Source organism: Papio anubis, chromosome 19 (genome assembly GCF_008728515.1).
Source record: "Papio anubis isolate 15944 chromosome 19, Panubis1.0, whole genome shotgun sequence".
NCBI classification, from domain to species: domain Eukaryota; kingdom Metazoa; phylum Chordata; class Mammalia; order Primates; family Cercopithecidae; genus Papio; species Papio anubis.
In genome coordinates this window covers 18830967-18847870 of record NC_044994.1, presented here as the reverse complement: position 1 = coordinate 18847870, position 16904 = coordinate 18830967, and the positions used below count along the sequence as shown (strand labels likewise).

The 16904-nt window shown below is 39.4% G+C and overlaps 1 long non-coding RNA gene across 4 annotated transcripts in view; it reads right to left on the bottom strand.

Annotated features, from left to right (window-relative positions):
* Positions 1-3353: 3353 nt before the first annotated feature.
* Positions 3354-16904, bottom strand: part of LOC103879636 — an 81480-nt gene continuing 67929 nt past the window's right edge. For 3 of the 4 annotated variants that reach the window (XR_002518574.2, XR_640340.4, XR_640342.4), the window contains one exon: positions 3354-7344. This is a non-coding gene — a long non-coding RNA (uncharacterized LOC103879636). The remainder of the gene's footprint in view (positions 7345-16904) is intronic. The other variant, XR_002518575.2, reaches the window with a different exon arrangement.

Below are 16904 nucleotides of genomic sequence, written 5' to 3'. Positions count from 1 at the left end.
CCTGCAGCCAGAGGGGTCAGAACACCATTCAGAGGGACCCGGAGGGGCGTGTAGTCCAGCAGACAGAAGGTCTATGGATGGCCAACAACATTCAAGAGGCCCGGGGTTCACAGAGCAGGACAACAGGAAATCTCAGGAGTGGATGATGTTCTCATCAAAGACCAATGGAGACATCCATTGGAGGGTTCCAGGGACCGAGACACCGGGTTGAGATTCAGGAGTAGAACTATTACCCCTGAGAAAGGAACTGGAAGAACAAAGCAAAACAGGAGCCCTAGTGGGAAAGATATTTCAGCAGATTATAAAAATTGAGACTCAGGAGCAATATACAAAGCATAAAACCATAGGCTCCAGGAGGGCAGGGAACCTGTTTGTCCTGCACCATCATATTCTCCTACACAATCTGGCACACACCCCATACTGTTCTATGACTTCCAGGTATCCAGTCTCAAACCGAAGGACTGCCACCAATAGCATGGTCAAGTTCATATTCAGTGGATATTGAGCACTACAAGAGGTGCTGTGCCAGTTTCTCTCATGCTGGGTCTAGGAGCACTGGACTAGGAGTTCTTGAATGTCCTCAGCTAAGGATATACACATACTAAAGACCAGGTTGAGGCTGGATCTGCAGTCTGTTGTCTTAGCAGCCAACAGAGAAGGCATGTGAAGGATAAAAACTAGACACACCAAGCAATTTCCTTTTATCTTTCTTTCCAGAAGTATTCTTCATATTTCTAAATTTTTATATAATTGCTCATTCAAGTCATACTGCTGGCAGAGGCTGAATGTATCACCAAGCACTCTCAAAGTCTGATAAAAACTGATCGGATAGTCTGATGTTTTTGAATAACCTTAGCAAAGAAATCAATTAAGATCAGAAGCAGATTGTTTCCCAAAATTTTTTTTTTTTTGGTAAATATCCTTTATGTATTGATTTTGACCTGGCTAAAATATTACTATACATTTTTAACCATTGTTGAAATACTTCATAAAAATGACTAAATACTAAAACTAAGTGACATCAGTATTCAAAACAAAATCAGCTAGTTAAAAAGGACTCATTCACATAAGTACAGAAGCACCTTTTGGTTTTATTATTGGTTAATTATTGCTTTATTGTTAATATGGTTAATATATTGACTTCCTATTATTTCAAAATGTAAAATCGTGCAAAACTGTGAATTAGTTACAGCAAAACTTCCAGTGCTCTTAAAATATATTTTCTTTGTGACAATGGTGCACTTCCCTTTCTTGTTGGTTTATCATCCCATGAACCGTAAAGTCCCAGTCTCAGTGACTGAATCTTTAACTCCGTGAAGTCTCTGCATCATCAGAAAGTTCATGTCACTCAAAGGATGACACGTAGAACAGTGGTCCCCAACCTTTTTGGCACCAGGGACCGGTTTCCTGGAAGACAAATTTTCCATGGACAGGGTGGTGGGGATGGTTTTGGGGTGAAACTGTTCCATCTCAGATCATCAAGCATTAGATTCTCATGAAGAGTACACAGTCTAGATCCTTCACATGCACAGTTCACAATAGCTTCGTGCTGCTCTGAGAATCGAATGCAACTGCTTATCTGACAGGAAGCAGAGCTCAGGTGGTAATGCTCGCTTGCCCACCACTCACCTCCTGTTTTGCAGCGGCTTCCTGATAGGCCATGGACTAGTACTGGTCTGTGGCCCCGGGGTTGGGCCCCCGAATGTAAAGTCAACTGTCCTTGTTCATAGAATTCCACTTTAACCTTCTCCATCTTATTATTTCCATCTGACCAAAAATACTTCCATTATAAAGAACGATGAAACAAGAGAATACATCAGAGAAGTTAATTTAAAACATTGTAGTTCTAAATTTGAATTGAAAGTAACAGTATAAATTCAGTATAAACTGAAACATTGGAAAAGAAATTTTAAGACAACTAGAAATGTGAACACTGACTGGATATTTGGTAATATTAAAGAATTATTGCTAAATCTCTTGGGTATGATAATGATATCATAGTTGTGTGTGTTTTTTATTTTAACAGTCTTTATCTTTTAGAAAACCATACAAACTTTTCAAATAAAATGATATGATGCCTGAGATTCTCTTAAAAATACTGCAGGAGTGGAGGAAGCAGGTGTTGAATTTGGATAATGGGTATGTGAGTGTTAACAGTACTAAACCGTCTCTCTCTGTATGCTTCTATTCCTTCTGCATCTCAATTTTGTTAATTTTCAATAGGGCCAATAATAACAGTCATAAGATTATTATATATATGTATACATATGAGTGTGTGTGTATATACATATACACACACATACTGAAGTAGCGTGAGTATGACTGGAGAGTCATACTTGCCTAGTGGCTCAACAATGTTTTCCTCCAGAAACTCTTCATATGTTTTTGCAAATTAAGATACTTAATTCTCTTACTTTCAAATAATCTTAATTGTTTTGCTTTCCACTATCATAGGGTTTCCCACCACAGATTCACCTCATCCTCCTCTTTCATTCATAGAAAGCAGGTTGAATCAGATTGAATGTGAATAAAGAGAATCAAATTAGACAGCAATCCAAAAGGAAGTCAATTAGACATGTCATTTTGAGGGGTAGAAGAAGTGGTAAATGCTGGCTTATTGTATTAGTCCATTTTCAAACTGCAATGAAGAAATACCCAAGGCTGGGTAATTTATAAAGAAAAAGAGGTTTAATGGACTCATATTTCCATATGACTGGGGAGGCCTCACAATCATGGCAGAAGGTGAAGGAGGAGAAAAGCACGTCTTACATGGCGGCAGGCAGGAAAGCATGTACAGGGGAACTGCCCTTAATAAAACCATCAGATCTGGTGAAACTTATTCACTGTCATGAGAACAGCATGGAAAAAAACCCACATCTGTGATTCAATTACCTCCCACCAGGTCCCCACCATGACACACGGGGATTATAGGAGCTACAATTCAAGATGAAATTTGGGTGGGGACACAGCCAAACCATATCACTTACTTTTTTAGTTTCTAAGGAACGTACTGTTTATTACTAGTCTTCAGTACTAGAGAAAAACCTTTGACCATCATATAGCATAAGATAGCCCTAATTCTTCTGTGCATCTGGGGAAATGTTACTTCTGCAATCTCTAATATGCAAAAGGCTGAGGAACATTACTGTGTCTCTTGTTACACTTCCAGAATTTTCCCTCTAATCCCTTGAGTTACCAGCAGTTAGCATTCATTAAGAAGTCAAGGCCAGGCATGGTGGCTCATCCCTGTAATCCCAGCACTTTGGGAGGCTGAGGCAGGTGCCTTGCTTGAGCCCAGGAATATAACACCAGCATGGGCAACGTGGCAAAATCCTATCTCTACAAAGCGGGGAGGATCACCTGAGCCTGGGGAGGTTGAGGCTGCAGTGAGTCGTTATCGTGCCACTACACTCCAACCTGGACAACAAAGTAAAGAAAGTTAATACCAGAAACAAGTTTCTGAGGGCTAACTTCAGTCCACTAATGTAAACAATAATAATAATAATATAAATTATTTCCATTTTATGTATAGGAAAACTAATGTTAAAGAAGGTTAAATAACTTTTCCAAGAAATTCAATAACCAGTGAGAAACAAAGCCAGGATTCAACCCCCATCTCGCTTGATTCAATGTCCATGCTCTCCGCCATGCTCACAGACCTCCTTCAAACTTAGAGAAGCTACTCCAGGGAAGTGCACACCATGTTCTGTCTTTGAATGCATGACCACAAATTCTCAGTAGGTGCTCAACTCTGCTGGGAAATCCTGCTACACTCCTCTATTTAGGTCAGTCCTTCTCTATTATCTATCATTTATAATAAATAAAAATTACAACACTGCCCTTTGCCACACATCTCCCTCCAACTACTGCCCCATTTCTCTGCTCTCCTTCATAGAAAAATTTCTTGAATGAATAGCCTCCTTTTCCTTCCTTCCTTTTCTCTGCTCCCCTACTACAATGAGGCATCCATCTCACAATAGAAATTGCTAATGTCATAGGCTCTAATGACCCCCATCTTCCCAAAGTTAGTGCAAGATCTTCTCAACCAACATCAACCACTCTCAACACAGTTGATCATACCCTCCTTGAAACTCTCATCTCTTAGACTCCATGACACCAAGTCTTGGTGCACCTAGGCAGGAATGAGGGTTGGGTGAATTCAGGGCATAGAAAAAAAACCAGTGTGGCTGGAGGGTGCAGAGTGATGGGAGAGCAAGATGAGGTATTTGAGGTGCTAAGGAGACATAGCATCATGTGAAAATCTAAAAGGTGAAGGGAAGAGTTTGCGAGGCTTTAAGGGGATTTTAAGCAGGTGACCAGTGTGCTCTTCAAAGGTCACTCCAGCTGTTTGGCAAGTGGACCATGCAGGCAAGAGAGTAGGAACAGGGACAATTAGAAGGCTCATAATAAATTCTAAAGAAGTGTTTGTTGGCTTGAATTAAATTGGGAAGAAGAAGGAGGGCACCAGTAAGCAGAAATGTCTGGAGGACAGAAACAGAGCCAAAGACTGCAACTCCAGGCAGCAGATAAAGTGCTCTAGGAATTAGTGAGGGGACAGTCTCACCCGTGGGATTCAGCCCAGTTTCCAGCAAACCCAGGAAATTGCCAAATGAGGCCCCCTGTCCAGAGGTGGCCGTGGAGTCCAGTTGCTCCTCTAAGTGGGGAGTAAACTGCCTTCTTCAGCACCTGCAATTCCTATCAAGTAATGTTCGGCAGTAGGGAGAATTTGACTCATTATCTTCCACTGTATCTGTCATGTCACATTACTCCTAGGGCCCTGACAGAACACTCTAGAAGCATGATGCATTATGACTTGACACCAGTTACCCAGTGCTGTACCTCATTAGAGGGAGCAGGGAAGGCGTGAGCTAGGGGTAACCCGCTTTGTACTATCCCATCTCTCTCCATGACTTCATTAGTCTCTTGATCTTTTTGTGGTTGTCATTAGGGGCTCAGAGTTTTATGTCCTGGTCAATTTCCAAATGACAGCTTTTAGTGTCAAAGTGATCAAGGAGAGTTGCTTTCCCCTCCCCCTGTGACAGCGGCAGACAATCACAGGAAATTGATCATGTTGGATAAACTCACCTGATCCTAAAAATGATATTGGCTTCATGCTCCAGGGCAGGGCAAAAACAACTGAAAAATAATTGCCAGTACACCCCAGAGGGAAATTCCTTCCCTTCCCCAAATTTGACAATCAATCTAATCCAGTACACGTGACTAAAAATCACTGCTGTAAAGAACGTAATTCCATTTACACACCAAAGACGCCATGGCAGTTTGGTTTGAATAGGGGATCATTTTGTCTAGGCTTTTATTTTTCTTCATGAGAGACTATATTTGCAAGACTGGCAAGGACATACAATACTAAAATAACAATCACATTTAGGACAAAATAAGCATGTCCTGATGCATGTTCTTACCAATCTTAGATTAACTTGTCTTTAGCCGTGTTTTGATCATTCCTTCTCAATTTCTAAAAACATTCCAAAAACAAAAACTATATGCATCATTGCAATGTTCTTTTCCACCTAGTCTCAGAGTTAAATGTGCTAGCTATCTTCAGAAAACACTCAAAACACTCAACATTTTGTGTTACTTTAGGCTTTTATAAATGGAAAGTTTCCAGATGGGTTTATTCATCTCTCTGGAAGTGAGGAATCAACCTGACCAATATGATTCAGAGAGAGAGAAAGAGACTTTCTGTAACCAGGAAAAACAGTTTACATTCCTTTACATTTAAACTCCAGATGCAACCAGGCTTTGAATTTTTATATTCCTTGAATTCTTAGGGAAGTACTGGGGAAGGCACTGGGTAAAGTTGCTCTCTAAATTAGTATGAGAGCGTTCATTTAGAGGTTGTGACCCTATAGTGTGTGCTTCTGTCTTGAACATATTCAGCCAAATATGGCATGTCTACTCATCACTTAAGAGTACCTGGCTGGGTGCAGTGGCACACTCCTGTAACCCTAGCACTTTGGGAAGCCAAGGTGGGCAAATCACTTGAGCCCAGTTGTTCGAGACCAGCCTGGGCAACACAACAAAACCCCATCTCTACAAAAAATAAAAATAAAATAAAATAAAATAAAAAAGAGTACCCAACTTTCCACAACAATATGGGCTGGTGCTCATTTGTATGTTATTAGAGTCTGTTTGATTTGTTGTTTTTCTTCTGAAACCTCTGCTCTCTCCCTAAGTCCTTCAAGGTCCAGAGGTCCTCACCTGCCATGCACCCGCCTCAGGGCCACCCACTATGCCAGTTTGCCACCATGCCTCCTGTCTGCTTTTTTCCAACTAGGAAAATGGTCCTGATTAGTGTATAAGAAACCAAACTATTTGGGGAAAAAAAAGCCAGAGTTCTAGCAAACGAACCAGGATTAAATTTCAGAACTGTGTTTCCTAGACTCTACAAAATGTAGTTGGAAGGAGATTCAGTAGCCAATAAACATACAAGAAACTCTGAAAGTGTTCAGCAAGGAGGTAAGTTGATAAAGGACAAGGGAGACATCAGAGGACACATGACGAGCTTGCCCAATGTCATCCAACAACAGCATCTAACTATAAGCAGTATGTCAGTAATATTTCCCATCCACAAAATATGGTCTGTTTTTATATCCACGTATCTATCTATTTATTTACTCACAAGATGAATGTATGTGTTTTTCTTCACATTTTCCTGAAGATATCAAAGGCCATAAAACTTAGAAAGTAAAAACTACAAATGAAAATTATGTGGTGTACATGTTTTCTGGATTTGTTTTAGAGGGCTTAATAGGCAAATATTTTTGTCAAATGAAGGTTAAATTTACTTGGATATAGGGTGATCTAAGAGCTCAGAATGAATGGAGCTATGTCACCTAGTTAGGCAGCGTGGACTCAGGCAGGATCCTAGCTCTAGTATGGATTTCTTGTTGTAATTCTTTGGGTAAGCTTCTACTCCTTCTGCATCTCAATTTTGTTAATTTTCACTGGGGCCAATAATAACAGTCATAAGATTATTGTAAGGATTTAGTAAAACAGTATGTGTCAAGCAACAAGCATAGTTCCTAGCATACCTTAGGTGATCAATGGATAACTAGTTATTTCCCCTTTTACCTCCAGTTAGATTTTAGACATATACAACAATCTAGGTTCATAACGTTTTTTAGAAGTCCGTACTTACATTGTAGTATAATCTGTAATCAGCTTGAATATAACTATGAGATGTTTTTCCTTCATTCTAGATTCAGGTTTATGTCTTCCTCTTGCTTATTTGAGGACTAAAGTCAAAATGTCTATACCATCCTGTATAGCCATGTATGGGTCTTGAGCACTTGAAAAGTGACTGGTCCAGCTTCAAATGTGCTGTAAGTATAAAAACACACCAGATTTCAAAGACTTAGAACAAAAGAGAGAATGCAAAATATCTCATTAAGTTTTATAGTGATTGATTACTTTTATTATTATTATCATTATTTCAGAGAAAGAGGCTCTGTCTTTCTCCCAGGTGGGAATTCAGTGGTATGATCGTGGGCTCACTACAGCCTTGAACTCCTGGGCTCAAGCAGTCCTCCCACCTCAGCCTCTTAAGTAGCTAGAACTAGTGCCACCACACCCAGCTAATTTATTTTATTTTTAGTAGAGACAGGGGCTCACTATGTTGCTCAGGCTGGTCTTGAACTCCTGGCCTCAAGATAGCTTCCCACCCTGGCCTCCCTAAGTGCTGGGATTGCAGGCATGAGCCACCACACCTGGCACATTTTTTAACGACAATATTTTCTGTATAGTGGGTTGAATCAAATCTATTATTAAAATTACCTTCACCTATTTCTTTTTCCCTTTTTAGTGTGGCTACAGGAAAATTTAAAATTATATATGTATTTCATGTTATATTTCTATTAAACAGCATTAGTCTAGAGAGTAAAGACTCAGAGATATCCCAAATAAATCTCGAAAGGTGGGGCTGAGTGTGGTGGCTCACACCTGTAATCCCAACACTTTGGGAGGCCGAGGCAGTCAGATCACTTGAGGTCAGGAGTTCAAGACAAATCTGGCCAACGTGGTGGAATCCCGTCTCTACTAAAAATACAAAAATTAGCTGGGCAGGGTGGCAGGCACCTGTAATTCCAGCCACTCGGGAGGCTGAGGTCGGAGAATCACTTGAATCCTAGAGGTGGAGGTTGCAGTGAGCCAACATCACGCCACTTCACTCTAGCCTAGGTGACAGAGCAACACTCCATCTCAAAAAAAAAAAAAAAAAAAAAAAAGATATCTCAAACAGTGAGCGTTGACCATGTTCACCAACAGCCCAAGGGCCAAACTCAGAATTCAGAGTCCACAAACTTAGTGAGCTCAGTCCTCCTGTTGCTTTATGTCTGGCTTAGCTGACCACTCCCCTTCGGTGCCTGCTTTTTCTGACGATGAGAAGTAACCCACCACTGCAGGAAAAGAGCTAAACCAGGGCTATCAATCTAAATGAACCATACTTCCAGTGTTCAGTAGCACAGGTGATTAATGGGGACTGCACTGGGCAGCCCAGTTCCAAAGAACAACACCCTCATATCTTCCTGACTATAATAAGATAGTTCCCTCTGGTGAAATTGGGGTGGATTTTTACAATAGAAATATAGCCTCCCCCAAAAGAACCAAGCTCAAGATATTCCCCTAATCTTAACCAAGCCTTACATTTTTATGTGTTAAGATTACAATAAGGCCTGGCGCAGTGGCTCAGGCCTGTAATCCCAACACTTTGGGAGGCTGGGGCAGGCAGAGAGCTTCATCTCAGGAGTTCAAGATCAGCCTGGGCAACATGGTGAAACCCCTTCGCTACAAAAAGCACAAAAGTTAGCTGGGCGTTGTGGTGCATACCTGTAGTCCCAGCTACTCAGGAGGCTGAGACAGGGAGATCACTTGAGCCCAGGAGGTCAAGGCTGCAATGAGCCAAGACTGTGCCACTGCACTCCAGTCGGGGTAACACAGTGAGAGCCCGTCTCAAAATTTAAAACAATTACAATAACACCCTTAACTCAAATACTAGCCTCAATTTAATAGTTTAGGTTTGGCCTGGTAATGAGAAGAGTTGGTCTCATAATAGGCTTATAAAAGACTGATGGCCTAAGAGAAAGCAACCGAATTGCTCATTTGCTACTAGGTGCCGGATGTTTAATTTTAACCCTTGAAGAATTCAGAGGCACACACCTCGACTAATTGCACACTGGGTATGGAACATAGAAAACAGTGGCCACGTAGGAGTTTGAATCAAAAGGACTTTTTTAGGTTAAGTTGCTATTCTTGCCTTTCACTGAATGACAAAATATTTTTTTAAATCATGAAACACCATGCAGTGTGTATCTCAGGTGTCTAAGGCCCCATTAGTAGACCAGTTGTATTATGGAATGGTGTGTGATCTACAAAACCACACTGGCTTATTTTACACTGAAGATTGTACATAGGATTTTTAAAGTGACACCTTTAAAATACTGGGGAAATAAAGATGAACGCTTTCCATATAGAATTCTGAAAACTAATTTTTGCAAGGGCATTAATTATTATTCTGGGATAAATGCAATTTGAGATTTCCCCACCCCCAAAGAAAGAAGGCTGAAGTGGAGCTCGTGGTCAGGGAGAATGGAGGAGCTGTCATGAACTCGCCAGAGTTATGCTCATGTGTTATGCTCAGAACACTAACCATTTCTCCTCGTTCCTTGATTTGACCAGACATCTTAAATTGATTTATCCACTTCATAAAATGTGCTCCCTTTAGAAAAGCAAATCTGCGCTTTTTAAAGAGCAAATGTCACTTAGTTGAGTTGTTGGACCACACGGGAAGCACAATGGCAGGAGCAGTGGAATTAGGAAAGCCGTCCTCTCTTTCTCTTAATTCTACCCAAATAACCATGAACGAATTATTCAGCCCCTCTCAGTCTCTGTTTCCCATTAGTAAACTGAAAGCAATGACTGCAGCTCTCCTTACCACACAAAGACGTCTGGATGGCTAGCAGAAATGACAGCATGGCTCCTTCCTCTACTTCGGGCACACAGGGGATAAGGACTTGACTACCGATTCCATCCCCTAATCCCCCTCCTTCTCCTACCACCCCATGCAGCTAAGAGCAGAGAAATAGAAGACAGTTCTGTACAGCAGGACTCAAAGAAAAAAGTAGTTAACTGAAAGCAATTAATTCTTGGTGGTTTTGAGAAAACCCAGAACTCCTAGCTAACTTGATCTAGCTTCGTAAGTCACTAAAAGCCCAGTGCCTTTTCTGTCTCCAGCACTGTACCAGCCTCCGGAGGAAATGCAAGAGACCTTCCAGACCTGATCACCATACCATATTTATAATCTTGCCATGGAGAAGACATCCACTCATGAAGCCAGCAGAACAGATGTGGGCAACTTTCAAAAACAAAGTAACAAATGGTCAGCTCCTGTTATTCTGTAGTGCTAAGGATGGAAAGAGAAAGAGTGAGTAAAACATACGCCTAATCCCATACGTGGCTGACAAAGTGTAGCAGGGTTTGCACAGGCCAGCTCTTGAAAACTCATTATGCAGTAGTCAAGGAACAGCAGGGATTTGGGTGCATTCAACCACTGAATACGAGGAATATACCATTTCAAAATCGGAAGCATACACAGTTAAATCCATAGATGTCTTCAGGAATTTTTAGTAGAAAATATGAAATTTCAACAAAATGTGTGTACCATGCTGTTTCAACTTGTCCTGCTCGAAAGGACACATTCACTTCCCTTTGCCCCTAGTGGTTCTTTAATGTAACTTACATTACATTTTTTTTGAGAACTTACATCAAATTTCTTGAGCTTTTTTGCTACCACTAATGGTCCTTGTCACTCAAGTGTTTCAATAGACATATTCTCAGAGAGGATCCTCTCAGGCACAGGGATAAGTGCTAACCTTCGTTCTTCTGAAAAACAAATGTAAAATGGTCAAGCCAAAAAACAGGACCACCTCTGGTAGGTCCTCAGAAGCATCAGGCCACGCTGTGGGGCGTTCCTAGAGGCAAACAGCACACGTCCATGAGGAGCTCAGTGTGTAGTAAACAGATCCAGCCCATCTTTTTTATTTTCAATTGATTTGTCAATACGGCCAAGTTTAAAAAGTTCTGGAGTTGTGGCAGGCCAGTGGGCTACATTAAAGGTTCTGTTTGGAGGCAGAGAGATGGAAGATAAAGGATGTGCCTTTAAATTTCCCCTGAACTTGTTACTTTCCAACTCTAAAATGCTTTTGGCAAGAGAAAATAACACATAAGACAACTTCTGCTTATAGATGAAATATCAGAAACTGAATTTATCCTCCTGCTTAAACAAGAGGAAAATAGAACAAAACCTGTGACTGGTTTTCAGACATTAAACAACAGGCAGTGTGAGACTGTGATGTCAAGAAGATAGTCACTAGCTACAGTTGGTGAAAGCCATTTTCAGGCTGCAGGACAGGGAGGATGAATCCAAACACAGACCAGCAGTTCTATTGAGTTGTAGAGTCAGAGACTAGAAATCAGAGAAGCCAAGGCAGCTAAAACTTGAGGGGCAGAGAAACCGGGAGCGAAAGGACTGTATATACAGAGAGAACTCCAGTATCTATAAAGGAAGGTCCTCAAGTATTTGGCTGAGTACTGATCTGCAATTGCAAAGATGAAGGAGGAAGAGGAGGAGGAAGAAGAGGAGAAGGAGAAGAAATTGCCAGGATTGAGAAAAAGAATCACCGGCAGTGATACACAGAATAATTTCCAAAGCTTGTTCAGGGCTGGAAATAATTTGTACTCCACCAGGCAAAGTAGTTAACTGAAATCAATTAATCCTTTATGGTTTCACGAAAACCCAGAACTTCCAGGTTATTTAATCTGGCTTGGTAAATCAGAAAGATCTCATAATATGGGGCATCGGGTAGGATCCACAAAAGGGTATTACCTTAACAACGAGATTAAATTAGACCTAGATTAAAGATTGCTGTGAAACTGCCCTAACAAACTATAAAAGCAAATCAAAAAGAAAAGCTAATTCGAAGTCACTTAACAGTGCACAAAATCCAGCAAGTAACAGTATAACCTTCACAACATACAATATCTGATTTTTAAAAAATTACAAGGTATGAAAAGAAACAAGAAAATGTGTTCTATAGCAATAGAAAATCAATACATGGAAACAAGCAAAGAAATAACAGAAATGATGGGACTAACAAACAAGAGTGTTATAACCAATAAATAGTAATAAAAATTGGAAATGTATAGCTACTAAGTTAAAAGAAAAGATGAAATGAAACCATAAAAAAATTAATCTAGGCTGGGCATGGTGGCTCACACCTGTAATCCCAGCACTTTAGGCAGCTGAGATGGGAGGATTGCTTGAAGCAGTTTGAAACCAGCCTGGGCAAAAAAGGGAGATCCTGTCTCTCCAAAAAAAAAAAAAGAAAGAAAGAAATACAAAGAAAGTTAGCTGAGCATGGTGGCGGCTACCTGTGGTTTCAGCTCAGGAGGCTAAGGTGGGAGGATCACTTAAGCCAAGGATGTCAAAGCTGCAGTGAGTTGTGATCATGCCACTGCACTCCAGCCTGGGCAACAGCAAGATTCTGTCAAAAGAGAGAAAGAGACAGAGAAAAGAAAGGAAGGGCAAGGCAGGACAGGGCAAGGCAGGGTGGAGAGTAAGACATGGATAAGTTAAAAGTAAAAGGATGGAAAATTTTATGCATGAAAACACGAATCGAAAGTTGGAATGGCTATATCAGACAAGGCAGATTTTTAGAACACAGAATATTACCTAGGATAAGGATATTTTATAATGACAAAGGGATCCACTTATCAAGAGGACACAATAATCCTAAATATATGTACCTAATAACAGAGTCTTTAAATATATGAAGAAAAATTGACAAAATTCAAAGGAAAAATAAATGAATCCACAGTTATTGTTGGAGAGTTTAACACTCCTCTCTCAGTAACTGATAGATCAAGTAGACAGAAAATCAGTATAGCTATGGAAGATTTGAACAACACTATCAATGAATTTGACCTGACATTTATAAAACACTCCAGTCAACAGCGGCAGAAGGTATATTCTTTTTTCAGTACACCTAGAACAATCACCAGAATAGATCATACTGGGGGCCATAAAACAAGTCTGCGTGTGTTCACTTGTGTATGCATGTACATATAGAAATTAATTTAAACGAAAACAGAAAAACAATGGAAACAAAAGTTGTTTTTTGAAAATATAAATCAAATTGATAAAACTCTAGCCAAACTGATGAAAAATAAAGAAAAGAAGATACAAATCACCAACATCAGGACTGAAAGATAGGCCATCACTACATTTTCGATAGCAATTGAAAAGATAATAAGGGAATATTATGAATTTGATGCCAATAAATTTGATAACTTAAATGGAATGAAAAATTCTTTGAGATGCAAACCTCATTCAAGAAGAAATCAATAATCTGAATGGCCCCTTCACAATAAAGAATTAAATTAAATTATTAAGTAAATTGAATTCATAGTTTAAAACATTCATATGAAGAAAACTCCAGAAAACTTCACATAAGGAATTCACTGATGAATTATTCCAAACATCTAAGAATTAAATAATACAAATTCTATACTCAATTTTTCCAGAAGAATACAATACTTCCCATTTCATGTTATGACATCAACATTACCTTAATACAAAACCCACACAAGATATTATCAGAGAAAATTACAACCAATTTTCTTAATAAATATAAACATTAAAATTTTTTTTAAAGTTTGAGAAAATCAAATCCATCAATACATAAAAGGGATAACACCTTATAACCAAGTGAAATTCATCCCAGGAATGCAAGATTTAACATTAAAAACCAATTGATATAATCATCATGTTAATAAATGCAAAAAGAACAACCACAAGTTCATCTCAATAGATTCAGAAAGAGAATTTGACATAAGTCAGCCTTCATTTATGATAAAAGCTCTCAGCAAAGTAGAAATAGAAACTTCCTCAACTGGATAAAGAGCAGCTACAAAAAGCCTACAGCAAACAGTATCCTTAATGGTGAAAGACTAAGTATTTTCACCCTAAGATCAGGAGCAAGGTGAATTTCTTTCTCTCACAGACTGGGAGAAAATGCTTGCAAAATATATGTCAAATAAAAGACCTGTATCTATAAAACTCAATAATTAAAAGACAGGCCAACTTAAAAACAGGACAGGGTTGGGTTCACACCTGTAATCCCAGTGCTTTAGGCGGCTCAGGCAGGAGGAGGCCAGGAATTTGAGACCAGCCTGGGAAACAAAGTGAGACTCTCTCTACAAAACATTAAAAAATTAGTCGGGCATGGTTGTGCACGCCTGTAGTCCCAGCTACTCAGGAGCCTGAGATGGGAGAATCGCTTGAGCCCAGGAGTTCAAGGCTGTAGTGAGCTATGATCACACCACTGCACTCCAGTCTGAGTGACAGAGTGAGACCTTGTCTCTCTTAAAAAAAAAAAAAAATTAACCGGCAAAAAAAAGGACAAAAAATTAGAATAAACACTTCACTAAAGAAGATATATAAATGGCAAATTAACAAGGAAAATATGTTTACCATCATTAGCCTTTCAGGAAATACATATATGAAAACCATGAGATACCATTCCACACTCATAGAATGGCTAAAATTTAAAAGACGATGCTGACTAGGATGATGACAAGGGAAGTGGAAGAACTAGAACCATCCATCATACATTGCTGGCAGAAATATAAAATGATACAACCACATTGAAAAACAGTTTAAAAAGTTTGTTTAAAGAATGCACATACCATATGACTCAGCAATCCCTTTCAGGTATTTATCCAAAAGCAATGAAAATAAACGTTTTCACAAATGTTTATAGCATTCATCCCAGGAATGCAAGATTTAACATTCAAAACCTTCATGTGAACCAAAAACTAGAAACAATCTAAATGCTCATCAACTGTTGACCAGATAAACAAACCTCTGTATGTTCAAATAACAGACCACTACCTAGAAATACGAAGGAACAGACCAATGATACACAAAACGATATGGATGAATCTAAAAAATGTAAGCCAGACGAAAGAAACCAATTACAATGGACCACACGCTGTGTGATTCCGTGTAAATAAAACTCTAGAAAAGTCAAAACTCTACTGACAAAAGGCAAATCAGTGATGGTCATACATAAGAGGTAGGAGGAGAGGAATGCCTATAAAGCAGCACAAGAGAACTTTTTGGGGCGATAAAGTTTGCTGCTGTAGACATTTGTGTAGACATTTTTGCGTGAACATGTTTTTGTCTTGGGTACACCCCCAGGGAAAGGAAATTACCAGATTGCAGGATAACTCTGTTTAACTTTCTGAGGAACTATGTCTCTATCATGATTGCAGCAGTGGTTACACACTGTATACATTTGTCAGAATTGTACACTTACAGTACAACTAAGTAACTTATTGAATTGTCTGCTTAAAATTGGTCCATTTTCTTGCATATAAATTATACCTCACAAAAGCCAATTTCTTAAAGCAAAAAATATGAAATCCAAGAAAAAGAAACAATTGTAATTAATCCTGAATTAAACACTTAACTAAAGTACAGTGCTCAAATTAATAAGATGCAGCCAAATTTCTACTTACTTTGTGCTGTGTACACCCTGCTAGTCTCCTGTGCTTATTCTACAAACTGTGGTGGAAATATGGCCACTAGAGAGGAAAGGCCTGGGTTTCCCTTCTGGAACCATCACCTACCACCAGACGGGCATGTGGCATGTTAGTTGCCTCCAAATCTCCCCTGCTTCAAGGGTCCTCCACCTCCACCTCCAACAAAGAGTACCTTCTCTGAGCATCTCTGATTGGAGCTTCTTCTTCAACCTGATTCTGTCTGTTTTTCCTTGCCAGGATTCCTCACAGTTTATGGTCCATGGGAAGATTCCTACTCTAGTCTCTGAATACATGTATATGTATATGTATGTATTAACATGTTTGTGTGCATATACATGCACATGTATGTGCGTATTTCTATCATTTCTAATGACCTGGAACAGGGGAACACTGTGTGTGCTTAGTCCACCTTCTTGTACCTCTCAGAGCCTAGTTTCAAATAATGACATAAAGGAGCTGCACAAATGGAAAGCAAATAAAAGGCTTATAATTAAAGCCAGTGTGTTATTTCGACTGACTTGGAAGTCAAACATGAAATTTCTCATTAAGAATTTAACTATTTCACTAATAAATTTATCTAGTCTGCATATGTCCTATTTGAGGTCTCTCAGTCTTCCCAGAAAAGTCCTGAAGTGTATTTACCCAGAACGACAAAGTATATTAGTGCTGGATTTTTAGAATGATGTATAGATGATAGAGGTAGCTAAATAGATGATTGATTGATAGATAGACAGAGAATAAATAGATATAAATAAAAGGTTTTCTTTATTTTCTGTTTTTTAAAGGAACATTAAATATATCTAGATGTGTTTTTATTTAAAAGCAATGAAACTGCCATCCTGTACATAAGAAAACCCCTCCCCTGCAGTGACCTTCTAAAATCCTGCCTTAAAACACAAGTGGAAGTACATTCGATATCTCGTTCTCTCAGTCACAAAACACAAATTCAAAATCTCAAAAGATTTTCTTAGCTCCTCTCAGCAAACAGAAATGGGTTTTCTGCTTCTAGTTGTACAAAATTTCACACAAGCACTCACTGGATGGTGTCTGCCCAGTCAGGCCTGCAGTTGCCCTGCCAGAGGTTTTCTCAGGACTGGAGAAAGTGCCAGAGAAAGAATTGTCGGGGAGCCAAAGTCAGAACACCTGAGACAAGAGTGAGTTGCATGGGCAGAGCTGAGTTATACTTGCACTGTGCTGGTGTCCAGGTACCAAAGTGACGTTAACTATTTTGAAAGGTAACAAATGAAACTTGCCATGCACGAAGGCATGCAAATATCTGATCT